Genomic DNA, 9,599 nt, shown 5'->3' on the forward strand with positions numbered 1-9,599 from the left:
AGGACACAGAATAACACGTGCACAGAAGTGTCCCTTTTCTTCCAGTAACATAAGTGTGCACACAGCGCCTATTTCTCCAGATGTATACACGTGTACATGAATATAAGCACAAAAACCATTCAGATAAAGGTAGGCACGTCCAACCCCCTTTCACCCAGAACATACACAGCAACTTGAGTGCAGGTAAGTCAGAGAGGAGGCCTTGCTTTCCAGCCCAGCATGCTAAGCAGCACTCTCAACACCATCACACCACCTCAGAGTGTGCGCTCAAGTCCGTTATTCCAGTTCCGATCCTGCTCCCTGTTAACAAGCCCAGGAAAGCAGTGCAAAGTGACCCGAGTCCATGGGCTCCTGCCACTCACAGGGGAGCACCAGACAGAGTTCCAGGCGCCAGGCTACAGTCCCCAACCCCGGCTGCTGAGTTCATTTGGAGAGTGAACCAGCAGGTGGAAGACCTTTCTTCTCTCTTTCTCCTTCTGCCTTCTCTCTCTTTGTCTTGTTTAAGAGAAAACAAAAGATGACACCAATGGCAGCAAATGCAAGACGCAAGTCTGGCCTGAATTCAGTTGACCTGTTAGAAACATGTTTCCTTTTTCTCCCGGTTTCTATGTTCCCCTTCTTGTGCTAAGCATTTGTTGTCTAGGCTATTCTTTTCAGATGGTCAGTGAGTCACTCCTGGGACTTCCGAGACATGGCGCCGTTCCTGATTCCTCCTGCACCTGACTCCGCGCCTCCCCACAAACCTCACTGCTGCAGTTTTCCATTCTTGAGTGATCTGGCTAATTGTTTCTGGCAAATCACATGAACTGAGAGCCAAGTTCCTGTGGCTAATTATTTAATGTATTAACTGCTCTCAACTATTTGCATATTGACAGAGGCCTTGCTCAGCCCATAACTTAATTAAAAGCATGAATCATTGGCAGGATGGTGGGCAACAGTGGGTATTGACAGAGCCCAGGGGAAATAGCTGGGTCAGAGAAGGGAATACTTTCACAAGAAGACTTGAAATCGTATGATATAAATATCCAGCTGCCTCACACACACACACACACACACACGCACGCACACACACACACGCACACACACACGCACACACACGCACACACGCACACACACGCACACACACGCACACACGCACGCACACACACGCACACACACACACGCACACGCACACACACGCACACACACACACGCACACGCACACACACACACAGCACTTCATGCCATGTATTCTCACACAAACCAATGGTACATAATGCCATTTCAGTCAACAGCTGATGGCAACCCCATAAAGTAACAGCGCAGTTAACAAGTCAGTCCCCCTGACCATAGAGCACTGCTCATGTGTGTGTTGTGATGTTGGTGTGAACACGCCTACTGTACCACCACCAGTCATACACGAGTGTAACACACACAGTTCTGTACAGTGCTTAGCACCTGACACCTTAATAACTGTGTTTCCAACTTCTGTACTTGCTATCCTACACTTTTATAGTATACTGGCACACATACACAATTGATGATAAAACTATGTGCTGTGCTACATTGGCAACAACTTCAGACATCTCATGTTCACTAAATCTTTTTTTTTAAAAAGATTTATTTATTATTATTGGAAAGCTGGATATACAGAGAGGAGGAGAGACAGAGAGGAAGATCTTCCATCCGATGTTTCACTCCCCAAGTGAGCGGCAACGGCCGGTGCGTGCCGATCCGAAGCCGGGAACCAGGAACATCTTCCGGGTCTCCCACACGGGTGCAGGGTCCCAAAGCTTTGGGCCGTCCTCAACTGCTTTCCCAGGCCACAAGCAGGGAGCTGGATGGGAAGTGGAGCTGCCGGGATTAGAACCGGCGCCCATATGGGATCCCGGCGCGTTCGAGGCGAGGACTTTAGCCGCTAGGCCACGCCACCGGGCCCTGTTCACTAAATCTTAAAGTGTTTTATTTGCTTGCTTGCTTCTTTCTCTTTGGAAAGAGCTTGTTTACATGGAGGAGATACAGAGAGAGAAAGATTTTCCATTCACTGGTTCACTCCCCAAGCAGCCACAACAACCAGAAGAACTGAGTCGATATGAAGCCAGGAGATTCTTACAGGTCTCCCACATGGGTACAGGAACCCAAGGCTTTGTGCCATCCCCTATTGATTTCCTAGGCCAGAAGCAGGGAGCTGGAAGGGAAGTGGAGCAGCCAGAACATGACCCAGCACATGCAAGGCGAGAATCCCAGCCAGTAGGCTACCATACCAGGCCCAGCAGAGAGATCTGAATGGTGTCTCTTACCAAAGTTGTACTGTGGAAGATAATTTCAGAATTCACTCTTCTAAGCTCAGAGATAGATATTACTAGACTATGAGCCCTTAATAGTTTCTGCTGGCATGTAAGTCTTGCTCATCTGTTTGATGGAGATGAGTCACAGGAGTTTGTTTAGGGGGTTACAATTAAATTGTGGGCTCTGAGTTTTGACCAAAGAGTTCAGGAGAAAATGTCGCTCTGAGTAAAGAAAAAACTGCAAGCAACGGAGCAGTAACAAAAAATAAGTGTGAAATCCAAGGTATGAATGGAGTCAGCCATCTAACATTTGCTTGCCATGCATCTCATTGGTTTTGCTTCTCAATTCATGACACGAAGAGGATGGATTTCAATATGTAAGCTCCATTTATTATGCAACTGCGTTGCCTGTGGGAAGCACAAAGCAAACCCAAAAGGAGGGCTCTCGGTTCATGGCACTTAGATGAGGCAGCGTGACCTGTCTCCCAGAGTCTCTTGGGAAACCGCAAGACCGGAGGTGACAGTCATGGCAAATGACCGCATTGTTGTCCTGCTGATGGCATTTCTCCTAAAAAGGTGCTCAGCACTTTGAACTTCAGCCTTGATGAGAACTGAAACCAAATGCTATCCAACCTACTGAGCGGCTGAGTGTGGGCCCTTGAAGAAGACTGGAGGATGGCAGGAGCTTTGAGGAAGAGGAGACGCTTGACCACCACGCGTGTAAGCCCACCAGCAATCCAAGACGACACAGCTTCAGAATAAATTTGAGTGTGCAGAAATAGTTACTAAAAATGGCAAAGTGCTTTCCTGTCATACTGAAAAATCAGTTCGGTGGCTGAGTCATAATTCTGCTACTGTGTATGTTTGTTATCAGAAATGTTGTCAGCTTGTCTGTTGAAGTCAGCAGTGCACCTGGCCTTGTAAGCACTCCTGCTCACAGAAGGCTTATGTAACTACCTGCGCCAAGACCAAGAACTCAAGTCCTGTGGATTTCCTGAGCTTATTTTTTTACCTAATTTGCGTAAAAGTAAATTAGCATTTCCTTTCACTGAAAAATCATTAAACCTTTTTATTTTCTTCCCATAGTGCTTTTCCAGCAAGCCTTATGTTCTCAGAAAGCTTTATTTCTAAAACATAATTTAAATGAATAGTTTTTTATTTTTATTTTCATCATTTTTATGACCTATGCTACTATGTTGGTAAAATTCCCTTTACTGCCCAGGGTAATGAAAATCACTTCCCTCACCTTGAAAGGCTAGGTAAGCAACAAGTGCTTGTTGCACTTGTAAATGTACTCCTTCTGAACACCCACGTGACAATAATTAAATTAATCACATTTTTTCATCTCATGACTATCATAATTGTATGCAAAAGGCTTCTTTTGGCTCCTTTTTCTTTTATTAGGCAGGAAGATGGGTATAAGCCTGTGTTTGTGTAAGAAAAAAAAGAAAAAGAAAAAACGAGGAAGTGTGTTTGGTTACGGGAGGGAAAAAGAGACTTGGAAAAATCTCACAAACTGTGCTCACTTCAGCAACACAAATGCTAAAGTCGGAACAATACAGAGAAGTTTCCCATGGCCCCTGCACAAGGATGATACGTTAACTCATCCAAAGTCTTCAAAGTGTCCGTTGAGGGCAACCTCACTTTTCCACATCAAAAAGTTCAACCCCTCCACTCCCACTCACTCTTATCCCGCTACAGCCAACAACCTAGAGTAAACAGCAGGAGATAGTCTCCTTTAAAACACACTGGAGGGCCCGGCACAGTGGGGTAGTGATTAAGGTCCTCGCCTTGCACGCCCTAGGATCCCATATGGGCGCCGGTTCTAAGCCCAGCAGCTCCACTTCCCATCCAGCTCCCTGCTTGTGGCCTGGGAAAGCAGTCGAGGATGGCCCAAAGCCTTGGGACCCTGCACCCGTGTGGGAGACCCGGAAGATGTTCCTGGCTTCAGACTGGCACTGCTCCAACCGTTGCAGTCGCTTGGGGAGTGAATCATCGGATGGAAGATCTTCCTCTCTGTCTCTCCTCCTCTCTGTATATCTGCCTTTCCAATAAAAATAAAATAAATCTTAAATAAATAAAACACACTGGACTGTGTCTGTGTCTCTGTATGTATCTGTGTGCCTGTCTGTCTGTATCTCTGTGTGTCTGTGTGTATATCTGTCTCTATCTGTGTGGGTGTCTGTGTGTGTGTATGTCCTTATCTGTGTGTGTATCTGTGTCTGTTTATGTCTGTGTGTGTCTGCGTGTATCTGTGAATGTCTGTGTGTCTGTATCTGTGTATATCTGTGTGTCTGTCTGTGTCTGTGTGTGATGGCAACACATGCTGTGTCTCAGTATCCTTCTCCCTTTGCTCACTCTGCACTTCAAATTCTATCCACGTTGACATCTATCCACAAATTTTGGTCCAAATACTACACAGTGTGCAAAACATACATCTCCACATTGTACCAGCCCAATTCTACTCTGAAACCTTTGATGCCCCATCTGCATCAGTTATCAGTTTATTACTACTCAGTTCCAAATGAAATGGGAGCAGCCAGGACTCAAACTGGCACCCATACAGGATGCTGGTATCATGTCACAGGCAGGGGCTTAGCTTACTCCTTGATGACTCTGGGTCCCTAATCACCCTTTTTGAAAGTTTTATCTGAGCCCCTTCCTTCTTATTACTCATCCCCCCAACTACAGTAGAGATTAAATGTGTCAATCAGGGCCTGGCGTTGTGGCCTAGCAGGTAAAGTCCTGGCCTTGAACGCCCTAGGATACCATATGGGCACCGGTTCTAATCCTGGAAGCCCCACTTCCCATCCAGCTCCCTGCTTGTAGCCTGGGAAAGCAGTCGAGGACAGTCCAAAGCCTTGGAACCCTGCACCCGCGTGGGAGACCTGGAAGAGTTGCTGGCTCCTAGCTTTGGATCGGCACAGCACCAGCCATTGCAGTTGCATGGGGAGTGAATCATCGGACAGAAGATCTTCCTCTGTTTCTCCTCCTCTCTGTTTATCTGACTTCGCAATAAAAGTAAAATAAATCTTTTTGAAAAATGTGTCAACCATATTCACATCATAACATTCTTCCAGTTCCCCTGAAAGTCATGTCCTTTTCATATATAAAACTACAATCATTCCATTCAAATTAGTTTCATAGTCCTCACTCATTCCAAAACGAACTCACCAACCAAAAATTCAACTGAGACTTCAGACAAATTCCTTCTACTGTGAGTCTATACGGTCTAAAGAAGTCCTCGACTTCTGATATACAATCGCAAGATAGACACAGTTCCCACTCCAAAAGACAGCAAGAGAGCATGAGAAAGGAACAAACAGCCCAAAGTGAGTTCTAAACCCAGCTCAGCAGGCACAAAATCTTAACACCCACGTCTGACATCACGTGTGTATTGGAGAGGGGTGGGTCCCGGAGGCCTGGAGAAGCCCTGCCCCTGGGCTTTGCCGTGCTACAGCCCTCTCTGTTTAGAGTTGTGACTCCAGCAATCACACGTTGACCTGCTCTGGCCATTCAGTATTACCACAACAGCCAACCCACTCCCATGCCTCCACTAGGCATGACTCCAGCCCTGCAACAAGCCTTGGCGTGGCACCCCAGCCTCTCCTTGGAAATCCTGGGGGAAGCAACCCTGACCCCATGGCTCTTTCATTCCTGGCACCCACAGAAGTAGCAGTGTGTGGAGACCACTGAGGTCTGCTCCTGTCCCTTCAGAGTAATGGTTTAGGTAATCTCTAGACCTAAAGATTCAAGATTGCGGATTTATTTTGGCTCATTGTTCTGGACCAAGGTTGAGAGGGGTTTTTTTGTTTGGTTGGTTTTTTGTGGTGTTTATTTGTTTGTTTGTTTTTTATGACTTTATTGCAGATAAAAGTCCCAAAGACAGCACAGGGCAAGAGACAGGAAGTCCACTGGAGATTTAGCCATTAGATTTTATAGCAGACATTCTGTTAAGAGAATCCAGTAGTCCAGTAATCAAAAGAAGAGTGTAGTCTATTCATGGGGCCAGAACCCTAATCGCCTCTTACAGATGACGCCCAGTCCCACTTCTTAATTTCTCAAAGCAAGGATAAGATTTTAACACAAGTTTCAGGGTAGAAAAACATATGCAAACCATAGCAGTTTCTTTATATCCATTCTTCAGCTAGTTTTTTTTTTTTTTCTTTTCAATGATGATGGTACCCTTTTCTGTTCTCAGAAATACAAAATTTCTCAGTTCTCAGGACTCACGATTTGAATGGGATCTACCCTAAATCAGGAGAGAAATCCATAGCCAAGACTTAGCAGTCAACACTCACCATTTAGGTCTGGCCAGTTAACACATCACACACTCTGGCCACCGTGATTAGCTCAACAGTCAGACTGGTCCGATCCTAACTGATCCTGGGACTTACACAGCAGTTGTAGTGTACAGAACAGATAGTCCTTTGTTGTTTTTGAACCTGGTTTGTTTGTTGTTGTTGTTGCTGTTGCTGCTGTTGTTGTTGTTTACCCTTGCCGAACCAAGGCCTCAAAATATTGGGGAAAGACACATGGAAATATTTAGTAAAAGGTGAAAGATTTTATACAATCTGAGGAGAAACCAGAGTATTGAATCTGGTTTTAGAAAGACATTATCCTGCAGTTGCCAAGACTCCTACCTGATGGACTCCTACCTTACGGATGGATCTGACTATGAAACAGGAATTGGAAGAAAACAATTTCTGATGACAGCACCTAACGCCAGGTTCACTCTGAGATTTCCCAGCTATATCTCAATGAAGTCTCTTTTTTGCTTACATCACTTTGAAATGAGTTTTTTGTTATCTACAACCTATTTTATTACTTAAAAGTAAGTTGGAGGGGCAGGCTTTTGGCATAGTGCTAAAGAGTCCTGCATCCTGATGGAACACCCAGGTGTGAATCTCAACTTGACTTATGATTCCAGTGTCCTACCAACAGGCTCCCTGGAAGGCAGAGTGGGATGGCTCAAGGGCTTGAGTTCTTGCCACTCACATAGGAAAACCGGCTTGAATTTCAGGCTCCTGGTTTCTGTCTCACCCAAACCTGGATGTTGAGAACATTAGGGGAGCAAACCAGCAGATGGAACATGTGTCTCTCTGTGTCTCGATCTCTTTGATTTTCAAATAAGTTTAAAATAAATATATAATTGCAAAAAAAATCTGATTTTAAAAGATCAATTTAAAAGCCAGACATGCTAATCTTTTCATATGAGATTGTTCACAATGAGTGGAGGTTCTCTAGGGAGGGAAGACACCAACTGTCCATTGGCATGTATTTCAGCCTCTGCCACTCCTGCAGCCCCTGTACCCCACCATGCAGTAAGCCACTGCAGGGGCTTCCCAGAGTTGGACTTCTGGGGATCTAAGCACATTGCCTTGGAAAAAGGCTAGCCAGTCATGTCGAAGTTTTTCTTAGTATTTAAACTTCTCTGTCCCCTCCCTTGCTTGAAACTAAAGGGAAAGAGCCATTGCCATGAGGGACATGAAATAAATGGAAACAGAAAAAAGCAGAAAGAGGGAAATCAAAGGGAGGAATTTAGTGCAACCAGCAAAGGCTTCATTAGGCTCCCAACGAAGACAAGCTCAATTTCTCTGCTATTGACATGAACGAGTTTGATGTGAGTCCAATAGAAAAGCCAGGCAGATCTGCCTGCTCCTTCTGGGGTCCCGGGATCTCTGCAGCTGCTTGCAAATTGTTGCATTCCACTAAAGGTCATCTGTCTTGATTGGGTTTTATTCCTTTCTACGTTCAAGCAATCAATGACTGGCCAAGCAGATGGCTCAGAGCTGGTCCTGATGGCCGGGTCAGCAGCTGCAGCCTCACCCAGACCCTGTCCACCCCTGCCCAATACAGAGAGCCTTGCTCCTGCAGCAGCTCTGTCACTGATAGCCACTGATGAAATAAAAGCTACGGCACAAACAGTGTCTAGCGCTACAGAATGCGCTACAGTGACACAAAGGCTTGTCACTCGTGGGATGAAATGAAAACAGCTTATATCACTTCAGAAAACAAGCAACTCCTCCTGTGGCAAGGCTAAGATTCCAACTCCCAACTTCGCATCAGACATCTTTATTCTGTTAACACGGTGTCTGTCTGGGATGTAAATCACAGAGGAAACGAAAAAACAGGAAAAGAGAAAGAAAAGAAGCAGAGAGGGATTAAACATAGGATTATTTCTTGTTTTTTTTTTTTTATGTAGTAAGCATTAACCCAGACCTCCAATGTCCTGTTTTCATTTTACTTACCCTTAAAACACTTTTAAAGTTAGCCTACTTCTTGCTCAAAAACACCAGAAAACTAATTGTGTATTTGTCTTATGACAAAGATCTGATGTTGAGCTCTTATTGGCCACATTTGCATCAACTATTTATTATGTGTGTGTGTGTGTGTATATATTATGTAACTATATATATATAGAATATATAGTTGATGTAAATGTGATTTAGTCATAGATCAACTGGCAATTACTTAGAATCTACCTTCTTCTATTCATCTACCTTCTTCTATGCATGGTATTCACGAAGTCACAAACCATTTAGTAAGAGTCAAGTTCCTGGGCCCAGCGGCGTGGCCTAGCAGCTAAGGTCCTCGCCTTGAACATGCCGGGATCCCATATGGCTGCCAGTTCTAATCCCGACAGCTCCACTTCCCATCCAGCTCCCTGCTTATGGCCTGGGAAAGAAGTCGAGCAAGGCCCAATGCTTTGGGACCCTGCACCTGCGTGGGCAACCTGGAGGAAGTTCCTGGCTCCTGGCTCCGGATCGGCACAGCACTGGCCATTGCACTCACTTGGGGATTGAATCATCAGACGGATCTTCCTCTCTGTCTCTCCTCTCTGTACATTTGCCTTTGTAATAAAAATAAATAAATCTTTAAAAAAAAAGAGTCAAGTACCTGTTAGATCTTAAAGGTGCATAGATTATTCATTTTTGAAGTATGGTGTACTCCAATGTAACAATACAGAGGAATTCAATATGGGGGAGGGCTTGGAGGGAATCCCAGAGCCTATGAAACTGTGCCATAAAATGAAATAATAATTAAAAAACAATTAAAATTAAAAAGGTGTGGTGTACTCATTTGAGAGGCAGAAACAAACAGTGACAGACAGAAAAAAGACAGATCTTTCATTCACTGGTTCACTCCTCAAATGCCTGCAATGGTTTGGCCCAGGCCGAGGCCAGAGCCAGAACCTGGGAACTGAACATAGGCAGGTCCCCCTTACAGGTGATAGGGATCCAACTACTTGAGCCATCACCTGCTGCCCCACAAGGTGCACATTAGCAGGAAGTCGGAGTCAGAAACAGAACTTCCTGACCCCAAGAACTC

At 45.0% G+C, this 9,599-nt stretch overlaps 1 non-coding gene across 1 annotated transcript; it reads left to right on the top strand.

Moving 5' to 3' along the window:
- The first annotated feature begins 3,785 nt into the window (after positions 1 to 3,785).
- LOC118760053 (U6 spliceosomal RNA) lies at positions 3,786 to 3,893 on the top strand. The gene has a single exon (XR_004996548.2). It is a non-coding gene; the product is annotated as a U6 spliceosomal RNA (small nuclear RNA).
- The last annotated feature ends 5,706 nt before the right edge of the window (positions 3,894 to 9,599 follow it).

The sequence above is a fragment of the Ochotona princeps genome, chromosome 11 (genome assembly GCF_030435755.1).
Source record: "Ochotona princeps isolate mOchPri1 chromosome 11, mOchPri1.hap1, whole genome shotgun sequence".
Taxonomy (NCBI): Eukaryota; Metazoa; Chordata; class Mammalia; order Lagomorpha; family Ochotonidae; genus Ochotona; species Ochotona princeps.